The sequence below is a fragment of the Schistocerca americana genome, chromosome 2, assembly GCF_021461395.2.
Source record: "Schistocerca americana isolate TAMUIC-IGC-003095 chromosome 2, iqSchAmer2.1, whole genome shotgun sequence".
NCBI lineage: Eukaryota > Metazoa > Arthropoda > Insecta > Orthoptera > Acrididae > Schistocerca > Schistocerca americana.
Genome location: NC_060120.1, coordinates 1,049,607,474 through 1,049,631,901, shown reverse-complemented (window position 1 = coordinate 1,049,631,901; position 24,428 = coordinate 1,049,607,474). Strand labels below are relative to the sequence as shown.

The following is a 24,428-nucleotide window of genomic DNA, read 5'->3' as shown; positions in this document are numbered from 1 at the left end:
GTACTACAAACATGGAAAAATCCTCTATGGAATATAAATATGACATGTTGAAAAACATCAACAATAGAGAAGAGAGGTGTGTGTGTGTGTGTGTGTGTGTGTGTGTGTGTTTTACACTGGTGGAGTTTTGTTTCCAGTCTTGACAGCAACGCTGAAAGTCTTCCACTGGTAGGGCCATTAGACTGTCAGTTACATTCTTTTGAATTATTATGTAAATTGAAGATGGAGGGGGGAGAAATGAAAGGAAAGAAAAGGAAAGGAATGGTACTAGTGATGTCAGTTGCAAAGAGACTTTATGCAGACTCAGCGGCAATGAGTGAAAATGTGCGCCAGACCAGGATTCGAACTCAGGATCTCCTGCTTACTGCACAGTTATGTTAACCACTGTTCAATCTAGATGCAGTGTTTATCACAACTGTGCAGACTATCTCAGCATGCCTCTCAGCCGACCCACATTCTCATCTAGCACCACCAATCCCAGGCCCAGCCCCAGGCTCCATCCACCATGCTCACTTGTTTGAGATTATCGCAGGATGTTGAATCAATTATATGTATGTCTGATGTCTGTTCTTTCATATGGGAATCTCAAAGTAGCAAGCATAAAGGACATGGATGGAACTGCGGATAGATGGCGCTAAGTGGGGACGTGGGTTGGCCGAGATAGTCCACGCAACTGCGATAAACACTGTGCCCGGATGACACAGTGGTTAATGCAACTGCCTAGTACGGAGGAGGTCCCAGGTTCGAATCCCGGTCCAGCATATATTTTACCTTGTCGTCACTGATTCCGCATAAAGTACTAATGCAGCTGACATCAATAGTTCCTTTCCCTCCCCCCCTCCTCCTCCTCCTCCACTTTTAGTTTACACAATAATAGTTCCTTCCCCCCCCCCCCCCTCCACTTTTAGTTTACACAACTGCAGATTCTGTGCGGTGTCTGTTTTCTCGGACATGTCTGAAAGCAGACATCAAGCATTTATACAATTATTTGGAATGATCTACAGAGTCCCAAAACGAAATGCTTTCCAGACAATCTTCTGTTTCAGGAAAAGAAAAAAAGAGTCACAAGGATCAGGTGAATAGGGGTGTTGTGGAACAACAAGAATCTCTTCTGAGGTCAAAAATTCCATGACAGAAGTGGCCATGTGACAAGGGTCATTGTCATGATGCAGCATCCACTTGGCTGCAATGTCCAGTGTCATTTTATTCACCAGCTTTTCCTGAGGCCTTTCAAGGACATGTTTGTAAAACACCTGGATGATACTTTCTCATGGATGAACAAATTCTATATGCAAGATACCCCTAGTGTCAAAAAAGCAAATCAGCATTATTTTGATCTTTGATTTGTTCATTCAAGCTTCTTTCAGTCAAGGAGATGACTCAGTGTGACACTCATCACTTTGCCACTTTGTCTCAGGATCGTACTCAGAAATACAGGATTCATCACCTGTGGTCATACGACTGAACGATTTGTGGTCATTGGCAACTCTCTCAAGAAGATAAATGCACACGTTTCTTTGATTGTCCTCCTCCTCCTCCTCCTCCTCCCCAGTTGTGAGGTTTTTCAGCACCATTTTGGCACAAACTCTTCACATGCGATAAAACTTCAGTCAAAATTTAACGTGCAGTGAAACTGTTTAACACAGGCCACCCATCATCCTTACTGTACAACATCGATCTGATCTCACAAGAGCATGCACACATTGAAGTTTTTGTCAGTTTTTTAAGTTGAAGGTCTCCCTGAGAGAGGTTCATCTTCAAAATGTTTTTAGCCTTCCAAAAATGATTTGTGCCAGCAAAAAACTTATCATCTTGATAGGGAATGTTCCCCACTGGCCTGTTTCAACTTTTCGAAGGTCATATTCACGTAGTTCTAAATTCCCCCCATTTCATTCTCATAACAAATCACGTGATGGCCGCACTCAGCAGAAACTCAGATCGAGCATCTGGAAGGGATGAACACACTAGCGTACACAAGTAGAGCAACACAGCATTGCCATATTGCTCACATTGTTGTCAGTCTCTTTACTTTCTTCACACACACACTGCAATTCAAACACAGTCAGAGCCCTTCTCCCCCATGCTGGGAGAAAGGTCAACATACACAATACCTAGTCTACCACTGTTCCACTGTTTTCAACTGGTACTGTCCCCCTGTGAACCACTCACATACACCACCTGTCCCATAAAACGCATCTTCCACTTCCTATTGTAACCTATCAAAGGCATTTCCTATTCTGTTAGACTTGATCATAAGCAGTGGCGTAGCAAAAAATCAACCATACAATTGCTTAAATATGTTGCACGCCAAAAATCTAATGACTTCAGCAGTTATTTTACTAGCCTTGCAATTTGTATCCTTTACTCCAGCACCACCAGCTCTGAACTGTGCAGTGGGATCTTTCCCTCCAGCACATCCTCCATATCCAAAGTTCCTGTGGCCTAAACCAACAAACATCCTCAACCTCCAGTCATCCCCAACCCTCCAATCACTACTGCCACTACTTATTCTTGTCTCCAGCCCTTTCCTGATCTGACCTTCTATTCCACTTTCTTTCTCACTTTCACAGTGATCAGTTAACTACGAGAGTCATTCAATAATTAGAGAGACAAACTGGTCTGGGGAAAAAAATATTGGTAGGGCAAGTTTGGTACTTTTATGGCTTTAAGTTGGCATCACTGGGATGAACCCTGATCAGCTGATGTATCAGCATTATTTTGTTTATAACCTCAAAAACACATTTCAAGATGGTGAATCCACTTGAAATGTCCACATTAGCTTAACAACTTTCTGTTATTCATTTTTTACATTTTTTACTTGCTGAAGGTGAAAAACCAGTGAATATATATGTAGAACATCTAAAGATTTTGATGAATATTCTATGAATTGTGCCAATTTTTACAAGTAGATAGAGCAATTCAAAAATGGTTGCAACTCAGTAACTGATGAACACCGTTCTGGCTGACCAGTTGCAGTTTTAACTCCCTCACTTGAAAGTCGAATTATGACATTATTCGTGCCGGCCGCAGTGTGACTGTGGAAACAATAGTTGATAAGGTTCATGTTAGTACTGGTACAGGTCATAACATCATCTGTAATAAGCTGATGTACCACAAAACATATGCAAAGGAGTTGGCATAGCTACACAAGGAAACAAGGTTGAGAGAGTGAACAGAGCTAAAGGAATATTATGAAAGAGAAGGTGAGCACTTCCTCAAAAAATTTTAACTTGTGATGAAGCTTGGGTTCACTATTATGAGCCAGAATATAGACAAAGCATGAAGTGGCAGTGTTGTGACTTGGCAAGACAGCCAAGTCACTATGAGAGGAAGCCGAAAGGCACACGCTTAAGCTCACGCAGGCTGGCGCGAGGTCTGGAACAGTTAAGGGAATTAATAGTAGCAAATAAAGTACGTAGTTGATATAATACTTAACTTTAATCCATAATTGGAGAACATCGCTCTTGACGGTGCATGTTTTATAATTTCAATATTAACTGGTAATGGCGCCTTGCTAGGTTGTAGCAAATGACGTAGCTGAAGGCTATGCTAACTATTGTCTCGGCAAATGAGAGCGTATTTGTCAGTGAACCATTGCTATTAACGTCGGCTGTACAACTGGGGCGAGTGCTAGTAAGTCTCTCTAGACCTGCCGTGTGGCGGCGCTCGGTCTGCAATCACTGACAGTGGCGACACGCGGGTCCGACGTATACTAATGCACCGCGGCCGATTTAAATGCTACCACCTAGCAAGTGTGGTGTCTGGCGGTGACACCACAGGCAGCACACGAACTCACTTGTCCAGAAAAAATTCAAAACTCAAGCATCAGCAGGAAGAGTCATGGTGGCCGTGTTTTGGGATGCTGAAGGTCCATTGTTTTGTGATTATCTCAAACAGCCACTACTGCTCGGATTTTCCTATAAGCAAGGTGAAGCCAGCCATGAGATCGAGATGGCATGGATCTCAGAGGAGAGGTGTGATTCTCCAGCAAGACAACATACGTCCTCATATTGCTCAACTATCGTCCCCCATACAGTCCTGATTTACCATCTCATGATTTCCATTTGTGTTGGTGTCCTGAAGGAGGCATTATGTGGGAAGAGGTTCCTGGACAATGAGGACGTGAAAAAGTTTTTGGGAAATTGAACATCAAGATAGAGAGTTCTTTGCAGCCAGAATAAAAATGCTTGCAGCCTGTTGGAACAAGTGCATAAATGTTCACGGGAATTATGCTGAAAAGTAGAAAAAGTATTGTTTTGTAAAAATAAATGCTTTTTCTCGAGACCAATTTGTCTCTCTAATTATTGAATGACCTTCGTATATTAATGCTACAAAATAACCCACAGTTTCTCGGAGGTGAGAGCATACATCCTCATCCTTTATCCTCACGTGTTTAGCAGGAAAAAGAGGGGGGGGGGGGGGGGATTCTTCTGATGAATCACATTGCAGAATCTGCTATCTCATAGTTAGAATTATAAAATTGCTGTTCCTCAAATCTATCTGGACAGATACTCCTAGCTACTTGACAATTGTGACTGATTGCCTGCAGTCTTAAACTATTGGATGTTTACATTCATGGATGTATATTACGCTTATTTATGTTGTGCACTAGCTGCCAGTCTTTATAAAAAGTGTCTATTACTGCATGTACTCAAGCATTTCATAATAATTTTATTGTTATGAGTAGACTTCAGACACAGCTGTGTCTGAACAGCACAAGAACTTCTGATAAAACCTCTTCATTAAAAACAATATACTGAGTTCCGTGTACTAGGATAGCTCCAGTTCAATTGTGTACCTGTTATATTCCCTAATTGGGTATTTTACTAGCTGAAGGAGTGGAAGTGCATTGAGAACTTTGCAGAAGGCAGTGAACCCTGGGGTTCACTGTTTATAACTGGATCTCGTGAACAAGCTGAGTTCCACACAATTTGTAATTGTGGAAACCACGTCACATCCTACAGAGGAGTTGTTCAGTCAAAAAAAGCCACAACCTGTGCGACCACAAAATATGGTCCATAATTCTGCAAGAAAGTGAGACAATTCTATGTTGCTGTGTAAGTTCTACAACCCACCTTAATGGAACAACATGCAACTTCTTCCAAACATACAGGATGTTACACTGTCAGTTATCTACAACACACCATTGTTAATAGAATGGCCATTCCCACCATACACAATACAGAATCTACAGCCTAACTAATCAGATTCAGTTGCCCCCCTCCTGTAAAGCATATATAATTGTTTTTCAATTCTGTAGACTTATTTCTACATTCGACATTTATGTATCAAAATTAAAACTATGTTGTGAACTTTCTTCACAAATATGCCACAGAAAACTGGGCTATACCTCAAATAAGAGTCACTTGGTAGGGGTCAGCTACTAGCTAATCATAGTTATTTTTCAAGCACCATATTCCTATTGTGTCATCTCTTGAATAGTTGTAGGCAAAACACTGTCAAGTTTGGCTGGCTGTATTCTGGCAACATAGCTTTTCACTTTTCACCACTGCAATGCGTGCATCAAAAAGTTATATTAGTCGTACCATAAAACTAAACTAAAATTTAATTACACACTGAAAATTACACCTTGTTCAAGTTTCTCGTGACAGAATATATTCCTTTCCTGCTTTCTCTTGCACTTTCTGAGATATGTACTGAAACTGTTAGCACCAGTACATTAACGACAAAGGAGTGTGGATGAATGTTTATATTAAACTGCAGCACACATACGAAATATAATAAATGGCTGATACACCTGGTAGCAAGCAACAGAAACAATACACAAAGGCTGTTCAAAATGCATCTGACTTTTATTTATAACACTAATCTTTATTCAGATACAATTGTTTGACACTAGTCAGCTTCAGTGTCTACACACCTCTCCGAACGCTGCTAACATTTCTGGAAGTGTCACTAGAAAGCCTCTTTTGGTATGGTCTACAGCTGCTCGTCAAATACTGCATAATGTCTTCCCTGTTCTGAAATCTGGTCCAATTCAGAGTCTTTTTCAGTTCAGGGATAAGTCAGAAGCCACTATGGCTTGGTTAATGGGAAAAAACAACAGCTGTGTTGTGTTTGGCCAAAAAACTCTGAATTCATTGATAAAGATGAGTTGGTGTGTTGCTGTGGTGAAGTGCCAACAGCCCACTGTCCTCAAGTCTGACCATTTGCATATTATTGCTTCACAAAGGTGACACGGAACATCTTGGTTGTACTCCTTATTGACATAAGTAGCTTGTGCTGTGTACTTGTAATGGACCACGACAATGGAGTCAAATAAGGTAACATGACTTTCACATTGCTGCAAACCTGCCTCACTTTTCTGGGTCTCGGGGACGATGGATACTTGCGTTCTGATGACTGGAATTTTGATTCTGACTTGTACCCATAAACAGTGCACACATCATCAGTGATCGCTATGCTACGAAATTTGGGATTGCTGTTCAAATATCCAGCATGGCCTGTGCAGTATCCGAACAGAGTTGATTCTGCTCAGTTGTAAGCAACTTTGACACATGTCTTGCTGAGATCTCCTGAGGTCGAAACATTTCATTAAAATGGAATGAAGGCCCCAAAACTAATTTTAACCTTGTCTGCAAGTTCTTTAATCGTCATTTGTCTACTCTGCATCACCAGTGTTCTTTGTGATCAATAACTACCACGTTTGTGGGTGGTGCTTCACTCTTCGCTGACGAGTGGCCATCTTTGAAGCGATTGTACCAGTCCATCTGTGTGGTACCCGCTGCTTCGTCCTCAAACACTTGTCGAGTCTTGGGATTGCTTCAACTAGAAAATCACCACCAAGCTTAAAACAATATTTGACACAATGTTGTTCCACTTTTTCTGTCATTTTGTCCACAATTCAAAATCTGATGACTAACACTTACACATGATCACTTTTCAATGTCCAGCCAGCGCCTGGTTATTTCTACAGTGGTGAAAAGACTCGGGCATGCACACTAAGACAATAAAAAGTAAGGTCTAATATTTTGTGAATGGTCTTCATATAAGAGTCTCTTACCTCTACAAGGTAGAGCAAACAGCACAGAAAAATTTTAAATGTTTCACATTCACGGACATCACAAGATATAGAGGTTAGTTCATCAAATAACCCCCTCTTGTCATAAAGCACAAAAAAATTGAGATCAAATGTAGAACATCACAAAAATGGCTGTATCTTCTCATCACAAACGGAAACCACATGTGACAAAGCTTACGTGGAGACAGGTCAATTCCATGTTTTAGGTGGGAAGCATACTGAGACTTTGCATCTGCACTCACTCAGCAAACACATTTAAAAAAAAGTACACCGAAGGAATTATCCAAATTGGTCAGAAATTGATATTCATACAGGTATCTACATAAAAAGCAAAATTGTTAACTTTGACAGGTGAATGATGAAGGTGTACTCAGTTGGACAGTAACTGTGCCTCGCAGACTGGTGTGTGAACATTATACACAGATGTCATCATTCAACAGAGGAAGTGCAGTTGGCCTCAAAGAAGTGGGTTGGAGTAATGGGTGAATCGCTTGGCATTTGAATAGGAGCGATACCACTATTCGACAATGTCGGCAGAAATGCAAGAATCATGGCCGAACACAGCACATCAAGAAGAAAGTGGTCGACCTAGAGAGACAACAGAACACGAGGCCCAAGCAATTGTGAGAGGCACTCAGAACTGCAGACTCATCATTATCATAATCTGACTTTCAACCGGTGCTTTCGTGAACACAAGGACCATTAATACGCAGTTCACACAAAGGGATCAAAGCTCATGATGTCCTTTGTGCCAACTACCACTGACTTCTTATGCCAACAAGCCCATTTGCAGTATGTCTGGAATCTCACTGACTGGAATAGAATTGTCTTCAGCAATGATTTGCAGTTCAAACTGAGCCCTGGTAACCAGCAAAGACTTGCTTGGTATTATCAGTTTCTTTACGTTTTGTAAATTTTAATTATAACATTGAAATTGAACCAAATTAGTAATGGGTTATTTGGAAATCCAATGTTGAAATTCTACAAAAAGAAATGCAGTGCAGCCCCCTGCCCTCAGTTTTTTATGTTAGGCTCAGTCTTTTGTCTTTTTGTTTTGTCTTGTGGTGCCAAGGACAGTCAGTCTTTTGGTAATGCTATTTGTATCATGTGGAGAACAAATAAACGATGATAAAATTGAAAATACACCCGAGTCTTTTATTTACACAGTTTCCACATGCAAATACAGAACCAGGCAAATTTCAAAAAAAGAATTCGACAAGGTGGAGGCAGCTACAAAAACAACAGCTTATGTATCATTTTAGTGTAACTTCCACTCATCTCGATACTGCTCAGTGTGTTAAAAACTGTGTTTACTACAGTAGAAACACCGCTTAGACTGTATCAGTGTGGCTTTTGGATATTTATTATTAAAGAGAGGGTGGTAGAGTTACACCACCTTTCGTTTTTTGTCTTATATAGGACAAAAAAGACAAGACCTAGCAGAAATCCTCGGGTAACACAGTTGATATGGAATTTAACTGAGGAAAGTAGAAAATATAAAAGTACAGCAAATGAAGCAAATTACAGATTCCACAAAAACAAACTAATCCACACCAGCAATGAAATCCTTTACCAAACTATCGAAAAACTTGCAGACACATGAGGAAAAGAAGAATTGATTTTAATGGACACATCCCCAGACTAAACCTACATAAATTTAAAAATGTATACTACTTCCACAACGAAAAAAAGCAAACCAAACTGGTTCAAGAAAATGTAGGAAGACTTAAGAGAATCCCAAAGTATAGAAAATATGCTCATAGATAATGATGCAAAAGAGAGGTTCCACGTCAAAATCAAAACCAAATGAGCAATCCAAATCTCTGAAGAAGAAAGGACAGCAGGATTAAAAAGAATGAAACAATACTATGCAAACAGACAGAAAGCAAAGAACTTATAAAATTGATTAATTTAACTTATGCCAAAGTCAGGCAAACTGAAAGACGAAGGAGAAGAAGAAGAAGAAGAAGAAGAAGAAGAAGAAGCAGTTGTAAGGGAATACACATGTCTAGAAAATGAGATTGACAGAACTTGTGAAAATTGGTGAAAAGAAAACCAGCTGTGTGAATATCAGGATCTCTGATGGCAAGCCAGTACTAATAATAAATGGAAAGCTAAGAGATGGCAGGAATAGAGGGTCTATAAAATGGAAAAAAAACAAACATGAAGACAATATGACAGAAAGAGGGGAGGAAGTAGGTGAAGATGAGACATGATATTGTGAGAAGAATTCAACAGACCACTGAAAGACCTAGGTCGTAACATGGTCCCCGGAGCAGACGGCATGTCCTCAGACTTGTTGAGATCCTTAGGAGAGCCATCCATGACACAACTTTTCTAGGTAGTGTGCAAGATATATGAGACAGGGGATATATCCTCAGACTTCAAGAAGAATGTAAGCATTCCAATGCCGAAAAGTAAGGTGCTGACTGGTGTAAATATAACCAAACCATCAGTTTAATGAGTCATGGTCGCAAATACTGACATGAACTGTTTACAGAAGAATGGGAAAGCTGGTGGAGGTCTTTCTTGGGAAACATTAGTTTGAGTTCTGGAGAAACGTTGGAACTCATAAGTCAATACTGACTGTATGTCTCATTCTGTAAGAAAGAAATCTAAGTTTATACTATTTGTAGGTCTAGAAATTTCTGACTATGTTGAGTGGAAAACACTCTTTGAAATTTTGAAGGTAGCAGAGATAAAATACAGGGAACAAAAGTTTGGTTGCAGCTTGTGAAGAAACCAGACTGCAGTTATGAAGTTGAAAGACACAAAAGGGAAGCAGTAGGTGAGAGGGAGTGGCCCCACTACAGCACATTTTTTATTCTTGAACTTGATGATGACAATGCCTTGTATGACACCAAGAAATTCTTTTCTCACTCTGCTTTTGACACAGTTTATTAACCTTTTCTTTCCTCACATGTTACTGATAAAGATTCTGTTACCATTTTATAAAAATTTTACAACAGATAACAAATGAAAAATACTGTGTCATACAACACACAATTCACATGTCACAATGGCCAGGTGCAAGTGTTTTCAACTGGACACCACTGCAGCAACTACTGCGCCCCTAGGATAGAGGCAGACCAAGATTTGATCCTGCAACCCCAAACACCTTACCACTAATTCACTCAAAAACTGGCATTGGCACCTGAATGGTCACAACATCTCACAATTCATTTATGCATTCTGTTGTTGACTTTGCCACTAGGTCACCATGCCCAACATATCAATGATAGGCAATGAAAACATTGTAACTCCATCTGTTTGTGAAAAGCCTCGCAATTCCAGTAACCCGTAACACTATTATCAGACAGATTTGAAAGGGCATGGATTTTCCTATTCTGTCAATAACTAGGCTTCTACAATATTGTTATGCATGTAGTAACTTTATCTGCGTAACTTTATACTATTTGTTAAGAAACCATTCTTGCTTCTCCCCTAAAGTTTAACAAAATGGAGTTACGAGGTCTTCATTGCCTACCGTGGATATATGAAAAGAGTGTCACTTTTAATATTGTCTGTACTGAAATGTTTAACAATGTGTGCTCAATTTATTTTTTCTACACTTTGAATGGAGACACCAAACCAAAATGAAACAAAGAATAAGACGCCACAGACTGCACTGGCCCAAGTCGATGGTGTCTTGTGGTATACCAGATGTACAATCTACAAGAGGCTGAGACAGATACAACCAGCAAACAGCATCCACCACTAACTTAAACTGAAGTGGAATAACATTGACACTGGCCTTTTTCAATGTTTTGTTTCATTTTACTGTATGCTGTATTGAGGACTAATAATAAATCTGATAAGCAGATGAATGTGCCTCCAACCCTGCTTGTTACATTTAACATCAGTGTATGTCAATACCAAGCAAAAGATATAGTTTGGCTACACTCTGTACAATGAGTGGAGCAAGGACTCTTTTTCTCTGCTTGTCACACAATGCAATCAATGTGAAGCTGTTTCACACTTCCTTTCCTGAAATGGCGCAAAACAAACTGCATTAATAGCATTCAACTTCAGGCTCCTCCCGGTCAGAGAGTTATTGTGAGGCAATGCTCATAAGGTTTAAATGTAGGTCCACTACTTTGTCGGCAGTGTGCTGCCTAAAAAGGATGGCAGTTATCACTGGAACAACCAATTTTTGGTTACACCATTTCTTTTTATCTCCAGTTTAACCTGACTATTAAACCACTCAAAATGACCGAGATCATTGATCAATATGGGTTTGAAGCAAAAAGTTTTCAGTTATTTCTACTGAAACAAAGTACATCACTCCATTTGCATTAAAAGATTAAAAGCTGGGGCAATACGACAAACTTTCATCATCATATAAGGAGAAAACATCCACAGATTCCTTGGAAGAAAGGGTAAATTTGATGGATATACTTATAATTTTATTGACCTGTTATAAACTCAGGATAATAACTCAACACATAATTTAGTGGATACTTCTGGGTGGAATACTGAATCATCCGAAACTGACCATGGAAGAAGTCATTAACTCGTGATCTCTCGTTTTTACCATTCTCCTTCACCTTCGCAATTCTTCCTGTAGACAATGAGACCAATTTCCGCTACAGCTTCAACCCAATATTGATCGTGATCTCGCTCATTTTGAATGGTTTAACACTCCCAAACTAAGAATGGTACCAATCTGCAATATAACTGAAATCCGATGAAGACAGGGACAAACTATCCAATAGACAAGGTTGGTGGCAAGTCTTGCACACTGTACATACATGTGTACTGTCTAATAGGCTATGCCACATAGCAGTGGGTACATTATTGTCTCTGCAATGCTGTACCAATTCTTATGCCATGTGTTCGTTATTACTTTCTAACTGTAGATGTTGTTATTAAAATAATAACAATAATAATAATCCCATATTTCAAAGCAATGGAATTTGGTGAACAGACATATATTTTGCTAGAATACTTACATATAACAACTTCTAGAAAACTCAAAAATAACTGTAGCAGTTTTGGGCATAACAAATAGTCTCTCTGCAAAACTATTTGGTTGGTGCATAAATTCATTGCATTTTTTATTTGAATGTTGGTATTCCGGTTGCTATAAGTTTATCATTTTTATTTGTAGTTCACAGATGCTATTTGAGTTTACACATTGCCATTTTATCATTTGGATATAGTGAGTGCAAGTGTGGACATTCACCCACTCCAGTTCAATAGGGGAGCAACAGAAAAGTAGGCAGTCAGAAACATTTGTGCCTTGTATGGGGATAATGATATTGGTCAGAGCACAGCAAGAAAACGGTTTTCTCATTTTAAGGAGGATTGTTTTGCTGCACATTCAGCTAGGCTTTTGGTTTTTGATGGAGAGTGTTTAAACACATTAATCCACAGTTATTCATTTAAGTGTACTCAAGAATTGGCAAATGTTATGAACTGTGATCATTCCACCACTATGCAACATTTGCAGACAATAGGAAAGGTTCAAATAATGGGTATATGGGTACCACATGCTCCAAGCCAAACCACAAAAATCAGTGGGTGGCCACATGTGCATCTCTGCTTGCTCATCACTAACTGGCTCCTGAACAAAATCAACCATTCCTATCTTGCATGGTTACCGGTCACAAGAAACAGTGTCTTTATTGCTCTCCCAAGGTGTAGCCATTACTACTGACATTTATTGGCAACAACGGAGACATCTTTGAGATGCAATCCAAGAACAATGACTGAAGACTGCATCAAGTGATGATGCACCAAAATATCGCCCACCCACATTCTGCTAGACCAACAAAAACCACTGTTTGGTTCAGAAAGTCATTCTGTACCTACCTTATTCACCTGGTCTTGTGCCCTCAGATTTTCACTTTTTATTATCTCTTATCAAACAACCTTCAAGGAACTTCTTTTCTGGATGAAAATGCACTCTGAACATGGCTCAGCGAGTTCACCGCAAAACCACTTTATTTCTACAGTTGCGGAATCAAAAAGTTACCCCAGAGTTGGCAAAATGTAAAATAGTGAAGCAGAATATATTATTGATGACTAAACACTCTGTTATGTGTATCTGTGTGTTTATTGAACTTATGGAAAAATGCTATGAACTTGTGCACCGACCCAAGATAACATTCCGTGCCAGTTTTTATTGGCACATTTAACAAGACATGCTTGCCATCCATGACACCTAAGCACTGATGGGAATTCCACAATTCTTAAAATTTATTTGAGCAGTGTAGCCACTATTATGAATTTCTGGCCTCTGCAGGTAAGGAACAAAATGCCCTATCTTACAATATATATAATTATGACACTCAGTTTTAGTCCACAAGAAGGGGGGAAATATCTGTATTGTCTTTCCCTCAATGAGGTGGTTGGTGGTGGTTTAGTGGTTATTTAGGTGACAAATGGTTATAACTACCATGTTACACAGACAGCCCAAAAAACCAATGACATGTAATAAAATGATCAGGAAGCAGTTATGTTATTAAATAACCTGATTTATTTAACAGAAGTATTTTTATAAAAGTGGTTGCTGTATGTATTTTTTTACACTACAACTTCTGTTCACTGAAGTTTATTCTGTCAAATTTTCATTTCATTTCAGCTTTCCAGTGACCAAGTCTCAAGAGATGCCCATCACCGTTCTACAGGCGACATCATTATTGACACCAAATGTACTGAGCCTGCAGCACCAGGTTACAACGATCTGCCTGCTCGAAGGAAGTGAATCGTCTCCACAATAAAAATTTTTCCTCCTAAACCACTAACAAGAAGAAGAGACTTCATTAACTAAGGCTTATGGCATATTGGAGAGAGTCACAAATGGACCTCACAATGAGTGTAACACATTTGGAGAGCATATTGTCACAAACCTTAGGAAATTTCCTAACCAACAAAGATGCATAATAATGCACAGAATAAATAGCCTGACTTTTGAACCTGAGAGGGAACTGTACAAGCAACAGCATTACACATGAAACAATAATGCGAATGGCACACTATCTTCAAAGGGGGGGATTGCACTCCTGAGTACAATCATGTTCAATGTAGTTTTGAACCACAGGGTGGTCAATCGCCTCAGTCCCCTTCAATTCTATGTTCTCCAATTCAGGTAGCTCAGTCATCATATCAAGAAGGGCATCATGCACTTCCATCACAGTATTGCCTCTCTTTGTGGGAATTTGTTAGCAATTACACCTCCTAAGTTGTATTGTATTACAGGAAATTTGAAATGAAGACTGTAATTTACTTACTTGTATATCATATTTTTTCAATGCATCATTACGAGTCCTGCGCACTTCAGAATAAATCAATGAGCTACTTTGGAAAGTAGGTACCAGTACATCAAACTCGAAACAAATACGCAGCAGCCAACAAACGCAGTGTTATCGACTCTCTCTTTAGAACTTATCACATTTTGATAATTAGTGTCCTGTTTTTGTTTTTGTTTTATCACTGGTTCAATCAAACTGACCAAATGTTCAAAATATTCCAACAACATGCGACAAAAATTTCCAAAACTTTCCATCAGTGCCAATAACTATTTAAAAGATTATTTCCTCTATATGTATGAGGTCTGTTCAAAAAATTTTGAAACATTCGTAATTTCCCGCCAATCGTGTGTTGGAGCAAAATGTGATTGGCACCCTTGCACACACATGTGTTGATGTGTAACTGCTGGAAGTTCCATTGTTACACGTCACACAGTTATTGTTCAGTGCTGTATTGAATTGAACATTGTGTCGTAGAGTTTGCGAATTTCAATATGGCAGAGTTAGAGCAGCAACGTGTTGGCGTTAAATTTTGCTTAACACTCAAGAAAACCTTTACAGAGACATACTAAACGATGCAAGAAGCCTACGGTGATGAGTGCTTATGCTGCACTCATTGTTACGAATGGTTCACATGGTTTACAAATGACCGAATGGAAGTTAAAGACGATCCTCATTCAGGACGCTATTTGACGTATACCAACAATGCTCACGTCAGGAAGATAGAGATTGCAGAAGAATGTGAAATCCTGACACAATGCAAAGTGTTGCCACCAAGTTCGTCCCAAGGCTCATGAGTCAAGACCAAAAAGATCTTTGTCTCACAATCTGTGAAGAGCTTTTGATCTCACAAATGAGAAAGCAATGTTCCTAAAGAGAATCATAACTGGTGATGAGATGTGGGTCTACTGTTATGATGTTGAGACCAAGGTTCAACTTTCACAATGGGTCGGGAAAGGTTCTCCAAGACCAAAAGCTCATCAGGTCTGGTTGGATGTCACAGCCATACTGGCAGTTTTCTTTGACTTTGAAGGATTAGTTCATCATGAATTCATGCCACAGGGACAAACTGTTAATCAGTGGTGCTAATGGGACATGTTGTGACACCTGCAAGAAAATGTGAGGAGACAAACTGAAATGCGGCAAGACAACTCATGACTCTTGCATCACTAAAACACACCCACACCGTCATCCCTGTTGGTTTGTCACTACTGCACAAAAAACGAAATTGCTGTGCTGCTTCATCCTCTGTACTCTCCAGACCTGGCCCCTGAGGACCTTTTTTTCTTATTTCCAATGATGAAAACCCCATTGAAAGGACAATGATTTGCAATGATAGACAAGATAAAAGAAAATTAGCAGACAGCACTTTGCGCGATCCAGCAAGGGGCATACCAAGACTGCTTCCAAAAGCAGAAAAGGCATTTGGAGGGGTGTATCAATCGTAGTGGACAGTATTTCGGATGAGACCACGCGCAGTAGGTAATAGGTAAACATAGAAAAATTTTGTGGACAAAGTTCTGGATTTTTTTTAACAGATCTTGTATTTCTACTTTTTTATACTGGTGTCACACACTGATGAAGTTTTCTGTTTTCCCCACTTCAGCTAATGATAAATAGCTATGTGCCAGTAGCTGCACATCACCCTTCACAGGACATAGGTGTCCTTAAGACCTTAGTGCATAGGGCACACTGTATATCCAATAAAGATACTTCGCAATAAGAGCTCACATACATCAATCGCATTTTTAAAGCGAATGGATTTTCTCCGCAACAAATTCATAGAGCATTCAACGTGGAACCTAGAATGCAGGTATGTGATGGGGGAAGATCCACATCAAGTGCATTTTTGCCCTATGTGGGTGCACTTTCCTTGAAGATAGGCCATATTCTGGAGAAACACTGTGCAAAGGTGATCTTCTGGCCTGCCATGAAGATTGCAGATTTACTTGGCTCTGTAAAGGATGATTTATTGCTTTGTAATGGGGATGTGTATCAGATTCCTTGTGGAAATTGTGAGAAGTCATACATACATTCAAACAACGTGCACCATTCATGAGAGATGTGTGGAATACTGAAGATACACATTCTTCTCACAGCCAGACAAGTCAGCTGTGGCTGACATTCCATGAACTACAGTGATGTGAAGATTCTAACATCCACCTCTTCCTTTTGGGATTCTGTCTTCAAGGAAGCTACAGTGATTAGATTAACTAATATTTAATAATTAGAGGTAATGGTTTTAATTTGGACAATTTGGGATAAGTAAACTGCAGAGAAGTCACCATGGTGTCATCCCTGCTGAACATACATCAATAAGCGGATTGAATGACTGTACGCCTTCACCACAGGTGGTGCGTGTATAAGCGTGTCTCTTTGCTGTCAACCAGCGTCTGCAACTCGCAGGTGCGTACCACCGTGGCAGAGCATATAAGGCTGCACTTGACACCTTGTTGTCAGACTTATGACCAAATAATGGAATTAATCAATGTAAGAAGGAAAGACTATAGAATTTGATAAAGCTATAAAAAATTGATTTTCCCATCAATCAAACCTAAACTGGTTATGCCAGTACCACCAACAATTCAGTAAGTCAGTAGTCTGTGACTGGAGTACCGACTCATAAAACCAGCACATAAACAATTGGGACAGCTGCTTCTAACAGACGAAGCATACTGCTCAGCAGATGATGACAAACTAAGGCAGCTGCCTCTTCTGCACAAAGGGGTAGACTCGCCCTGCGCTCACAACAAGAACGCACTTCTGAGCAGGTGCAAACTTATTCTGCAGTAGCTCTGTTCACTATTTATGGAATTAATTTTCCAATTTATATTATCATAAGCTTGTATAGTGAACATGGAGTCTCTGTACTTTAGCTTGCCAGATGCTGCATTGCAATTTTACCAATGTTCTGCATTCATAACCATAAAAATTGGATGAATAATTTTAAGAGTTGTTTCAGAACAGGACAGCGATAATTTTAAGCCCTTATCTGACAACATAATTATCATAGTTTATTACGAAAAACTGTAAAATACCCATGCAGTTTCTGGAACAAAGTGTCATTACTTTTGGAATTTACAAGTTCGGTCATTCAAGTATCCAGTGCATCCGCAAAGAATGCCAAATTACACACTCTGCAAGATACTTCATTTCACTTATCGCATTTCCTGTTATGCTCTTAAGATCTGCGATCCCGAGTCAAATGCACCTACCAGAAATGGATGTCAGCCTGGCCTGTCTTGTAATGAATCATGCAAACAAAAAGACACTGGAATACTGAAAAAATGTTTGTTTTGTACCTGCATTATTTTTTGGAATGCTGGTTGTGATGGCAGATTTATATGTAATACAATCCAAAGTCTAGGATAGGATGAAAGACGACAGTCTGGTTACAAGCTGAAGCGAACAAATGTGACACCACGAGAATAACTGTAATTCTTGCTATAGGGCACATGTTGGGCATGTTGAGTCCAATGAGTTGTTTATGTTTACCATTTTGATGAACTCATTCGTCAATGGTAACAGTATTGAAGGCGTCAATTAACTCGTAGTTTACCTCTCTGATCATGAAACCACTGAAGTATTTTACTTTAACCACCCCACTTTCCGATAACAAGGAACAATTATATTATTTGGAAATAATTATGTCTAAAGACTTTATATGCAAGGTAAGTCAGGAGGAAATGTATATGCTTTGTGGGGTGATACCATTAGTGATTCTGAACAAAAAATTTCACGTGGGCGTATGTCCTTTGCCCAATTGTTTCTGCGATATAACATACTTAAAGTATATTGTTCTTTATTTTATGTATTATTCAAGCATTGTCAGTGTTTACAGGGTACCACAGTAGTGTGGACGAAGTTGAGATGAACAATTTGATACAGGACATTTGAGATTAATCAAGCCAGAAACTGCCTCAAAATTGGTCTACAAAAACTACCTAAGCTACAAAATGTGCATCATGCGAGATTTTCAATATTCTCAGACTCTCTTCGCACAAACTATTAGACCCACACAATGAATAGGACCTTTTTTGTAGGGAAAGTGATGTGGATTAATTTTGTACTGCAATAAGTCTTCACTGGAGGTTCTGGTTTCTGCAAAAATGATATTAAATTTGTACTATCTTGGAAACCATTCAGAACAGAGTACATGTCCATACGAAGTTTTTATTATTCAGAATCAGTAACACTGCCACTCCTCGGCACATAACTTGCCTCCTGACTCATCCTGTATTGTCAGACACTGGGAGCATTTGAAAACACAAACAATTACAACTGCTCTAACATATTGCAGATTTCACTAATCTTTGAAATTTTGCTTGTGCATAATGAAGTGGAAACCTGTGGATCTTTCAGCAGGGTCTATAGCTGCACTGCTTTTTCAGGACCTATTCCATAACACTCACGTATAGCCGCTGAAACGATATCCTCACTTCACACTACAGATAATAAAATCCTTAAAGCTCACATATTTCAAACCCTGTGTTGAATTTCATACGTTTATTCAGTAATAATTGTTACATTTAGTAGCATAATCATCAGAGTTATTTACGCCATACTGAAATCTACGTTATCACTTCAAATAAAAATTAAATGTTGAGCTGTTATGGAAGCATTGCATCTCTTCCAAACCTATTTAATATTCTGCCAACAGAGAAATCTTTCGTATAAACCCTTTTTTTCTTTTCTTATTAACCATAATTTGTACCTGTCAGGCCATAGTATAACATGACAAATGAACATTCTCAATATTTACTTTTCAAAACTTTTTATATCTGGAGCACCCCATTAACACATTTAGGTACATGCTCCTTCAACAATAAATGACATACAACATTTAACAATGTTGTTGTCTAACATTACGCTGGCCACTGAGTATGTCGTGGCACTGAATTATTTGCTGCTGGGTACACAAGATTTTATTGAACTTTTGCACTGTGTAGTTGGGTCAACTGAAGGTTCCGATTCCACCAACATGTTTTGACCCATGACATAACTACGTTGTACTGTGTGACAATATTATGAAATGGAAAGTTGCCACTCATCATATAATGGAGATGCTGAGTCGCAGATGGATGCATCAAAAAGACTGTCACAAATAAATAAAGCTTTCGGCCAGTTAGGCCTCCGTCAAAAGCAGACACACACACACACACACACACACACACACACACACACACACACACACAGGCGTGCCAGTGTGGTTTCAGATGTCTGAAACTGCAGTCGTGTGTGTGAGTTACATTTGCGTGAGTGAGTGTGTGGTCTATTTTTGACGAAGACCTTACTGGCTGAAAGCTTTATTTATTTGTGACAGTCTTTTTGCTGTGCCTATCTGTGACAGACTCCACATCTCTGTTGTATGGTGAGTGGCAACCCTCCTTTTCATAATACTGTTACATTCAATCCTGGAGGAAAATGGTGGTTTTAATTTAAGCTGTATACGACAAACGAAATATTCGATTTCAGTTGTGTGTTTTTCATATTTTTGTTCAGTTTATTCTCCAGAATTTCGCGTATGTTATTTTTTGTTTCTGTTTGCTTTGTTATACATTCAGCTTGGCGGACGTCCCGTTAGTTTCCTTTTATTCCTGTACTTTACATCTTTGTCCGCGGGTGTATTTAGTAAAGTTATGGTCGGCAGATTGTACATGCTGGAAACAAGACTGTCCACCATTTTGATGACATCATCAATTAAAGAGTACAATTAGAACCATACTCTGCAAACCACCATGAGGTGCCTGGCAGAAAGTATCTCCCACTGTACCAATTATTAGTGTTTCTTCCCACTCCATTTGCATATGGAGTGCAGGAAGAATGGCTGTCTGAATGCCTCTGTGCATACAGTGATAATTCTAATCTTATCCTCATGATTACTATGTGAGCGATACATAGGGTGTTTTAGTATATTCCTAGCCGGTTCCTGTAACTTTATTAATGGACTTTCTCAGGGAAGCTTACATTTATCTTCCCCGAGTCTCCCAGTTCAGTTCCTTCAGTATCTCTGTGACAATCCCATGGATCAAACAAACCTGTGATCATTCGTGCTGCCCTTCTCTGAATACGAAACTTCCTGGTGGATTATCAGTGCACACTCCGCTCTCTTCTTTGTATACGTTCAAAATCCCCTGTCAGTCCTGTCTGGTACAGGGCTCACACTTAAGCAGTATTCTAAAACTGGTTGGATGAGTGATTTGTACACAATCTCCTTTGTAGATTGATTGTCCTTCCCCAGTATTCTACCAATAAACTGATGTCTACATCCGCTTTACCTAGAACTGAGCCTATGTGATCATTCTATTTCACACACTCACAAAGTGTTACACCCAGGTATTTGTATGACTTGGCAGATTCCAAATGTGACTCAGTGATATAATAGTTATAGTATACTACTACTTTTTTTTTCAGTGGTACAAGGATTAAATTAGAGCAATTTTTCTGGGTTTCGCTTTGTAAAGGGAGATTCCAAAATGGAGTCAAGCATTCAAGTTTCTGCTTTGCTACATTCCGTTTCAGTTCCTGTCTCATTTGTCAGAGATTGGACACTAACTTTGGTTACACTGACAGACCAGAATTTCTTTGGGTTTTGTGAAGTATCACTTGACAATATTCTGCTCCAGTAGCCACTGAATGCATCACCCACTGCTATCTTGACAGTCAAACATGTTTCAGCATCCATCCATCTATATCCCTACACTTAATTTTACACCTATTATGCAGTAATCTCTGTTTCTTTAGAAGTTTCTTTACAGTGGCCATAGAAGGTCCCTCCCATTATAAACCATGCTACTGGGTACATTTCTATCCAGCCCACTACAACTGTTCTTCTAATCTTGGGCCATAGTTCCGCTACGTGCTCCTGCCCTGTACTGAAAATTTCATGTTCCTCACTGAGGTATGACAGTATACATTACACTAAATACAAAGCAAACAAACTGTTACTGGTCAATGTTAGCAAACAAGATAAATGAACATAGCTTGGGGGAAAACGGATTAACAAGTTTTCAACCAGGAAGGTAATTCCTATTTGTTTATAAATTCTGAAATGTATTAGGTGACTCAGTGTTCGGCATATTACAGGTATACACAACGTAATAGGTACAAATTGCACACTGTGTAACAATATGCTTGGATACAGTGCCAGACTTAAAATTGTTCATGCGTGGCATTGCAGTGTCGGACATAATAACCTTGCAGCAATTTAAGGTAAATCTGTTTCAAGCAAACAATCTGTCAAACATAAAAGATATGCAAATATGAGTCTACGCAATATTTAAGAACTTGCTGACCACATGTCACAATTATAGACAGACAGCATTGCACCACACCTACGAACCCACAAGACAATTTCCCCACTTGTTGTCAACGTATGACTATTTGTATACTAAAATATAACTCCTTATTGACATTTGGAAGCGTGTCACACTTATCAGTTTGAAATATTTCATAGTTACCGTAAAGGGTGGTACAAAACGTAACATTTGGTAAGCCTACATCATTACACAAATTTTAAAAAAATATTAAGCGCATTCAATCTTTGTCACACATATTCACAAGCACACAAATTACTCCAGTGAATATACTCACACTTTCTCTCCTTGCTGTTAACTTTGATGAGTGTTGTTTCGCGCTTATGTTCAAAGAATGTGGGACCTTAAGATATCACTCCGTTGATTAGACTTGCGCCATTGCAAAAAAAGTTGCGGCACTCTAGTGACACCACCAGAATGGCCACTCGACTAGTGTCATTTTAGTTGCATTTGGAAACATGGAATGGGACATTCCATTAATTTTTGCCGCCAGACACATACGTCTTCCCATTTCCGTTTGCTAAGGCCACATCTCTGCTGACGCTCCTTCAGTTGTGCGGCAAGAGATTTTTTTTTTTTTTTTTTTTTTTTTTTTTTCAGGGGACAAATAACAGATAAGATTTTGCAGGTGAGGAATTTCATTTCACATATTTATGTCTTTTACATCCATTATGCACGTAAGATCAATAAGACAGAGACAAGTGAATCTGAAATTATTTTGAAAACGTGGTTCAAATGCAATACAGAAAACAATGTAGATAGTTCTCTAAATTCTATACATTCGTCAAACCCTTTTTGTGGAGACGTTTCCATATGTAATCGCTTACGCAGCAGCAGAAGCTAAGTGAAATATATTGATAACAGCAATTATTAGGGAGGTTTCAGAGACACTGGAGTTTCTCAGTTCTTTACAAATACACTCCAGTAGTCCAGAGTTCATAAAGTATAGCTGCAGTTACAAAAGGTATCTGGGAGGTACCGCTTACTCTACAAATAAAATAAATACTACGAAATCAAAAGCATAATATCAACTACTACACCATCAGTAAGCATTGCGAGACCGGTTTAAATTTTCTGCCCCAGTGGCCTTCACGTTAAAGTTTGGCACCAGTCCGCTGACATTCTGTGTGGAATGTGACGCTCTGTTCCACTACATCAAGAGTGAATCGACAGAAAATAAAATTTAGTATGGAACTTCATACTGTAAAAAGATGAGATAGAACCATATTAATGGAAAATACAAAGGGAATAGCAAATTTTTTATCGGCATTTTTCCAGGATTGCAGAGAAACTGCAACAACATTTCTCTAAAGCTGTTGTAGCACCCAAAATGAATTGTATAGTGAGCACAATGATGTTATATCCCACAGCAGAGCATGAAGTCAGGAAAATGGTACAAATATTTTTTTAAATAAGATGTCAGCAGGCCCAGATGAGATGTCGATCTCTATTCCGAAGGTTTGCATAGAAAACATAAAATTTAGAGTAACAAATTTGTCAGGTAAGTCTTTCAGTTCATGAATTTTGCTGGAATATCTAAAAGCCTGCATCATTTCTGCTCGACCAAAGAAAGGTAGCATGAAAAATATTAAAACTGCAGGCCAGTTTCTCCACTCTCATCATTCTCAAAAATAATATCGTAAACTCAGAATAATTAGTTACCTAGAGAAATAAAGCCATCATAATGAAGCACACTTTGCTTCTGAAGTAGCAGAAGTACAGTATTGTCCATAACACAGTTAGCAAAAGTGGTACTTTAACATCTCTACTGTAATGATTGAGTTAATAGCATAAAATTTCCCCTGATGTGCCATACTCCCACACTCTGCAATACTTTGTTAATAGGTCTTTAAGATTACTTATACACATCTAACCCAGGTAATGATGAATTGTTCCATGAACTCACTAACCATACATTCAACTAAAGCTGCGGAAATTATGAGAAATTCAATAATGAAATTACCTAGGAGATTAAAACTGTGCACCTGACTGAGATTCGAACTAGGGACCTTTGACTTTCGCAGGCAAGTACTCTACCAACTAAGCTACTGAAGCACGTCTCAGGTCCTGTCCCCACAGCTTCAAATCCAACACTATTTCATCTCCTACCCTCCAAACTTGAAACGTGCTCAGTTGGAAGAGCATTTGCCCAAGAAAGGCGAAGGTCCCAAATTCGAGTTTCGGTCTGGAACACAGATTTCATCTGCCAGGAAGTTTCATATCACCGCACACTCCACTGCAAAGTGAAAATTTCATTCTGGAAACACCCCAGGCTGCGGCTAAGCCATGTCTCAGCAGTATCCCTTCTTCCAGGAGTGTTAGTTCTTTAAGGGCCGCAGGTGCGTTTCTGTGAAGTTTGGAAAGTAGGAGAAGAGGTACTGGCGGAAGTGAAGTGGCAGGGACGGGTCGTGAGTCGGACTTGGGTAGCTCAGTTGGTAGAGCACTTGCCCCCAAAAGGCAAAGGTCCAGATTTCGACTCTCGGTCAGACACACAGTTTTAATCTGCTGGGAAATTTCATATCAGTGCACACTCTGCTGCACAGTGAAAATTTCATTCTGAAACTTTAATAATAATTATTCTGCCTCCAGAGCTATATCAAGTTCATCCTGTACCCCCTTCAGAAAAAAGCTCCGTTTCTTCAATTTTTACCACATAGAATTAGTAAATTTTATAATTTTGTTAATAGGTTTATAATAAGTTTAGAAAAAATGGAGCAATGTTGCATAATATTAGTTAAATAGGTATATTTATATAAAAGATAGCTCACAAGCAATGGAAGTATGATTGTAGTATATAAATTAAAGTTGCATAAACAT

At 39.1% G+C, this 24,428-nt stretch overlaps 1 protein-coding gene across 2 annotated transcripts in view; it reads right to left on the bottom strand.

The window, feature by feature from the left end:
* Positions 1-22,019, bottom strand: part of LOC124596455 (angio-associated migratory cell protein) — a 49,931-nt gene extending 27,912 nt beyond the window's left edge. Inside the window, exon 1 of one of the 2 annotated variants that reach the window (XM_047135589.1) lies at positions 21,889-22,019. The gene's annotated coding sequence lies outside the window, so the exon portion shown is untranslated. Of the gene's footprint in view, positions 1-21,755; positions 21,864-21,888 lie in introns of those variants that run through there. The other variant, XM_047135590.1, reaches the window with a different exon arrangement.
* Between the last annotated feature and the right edge of the window lie 2,409 nt (positions 22,020-24,428).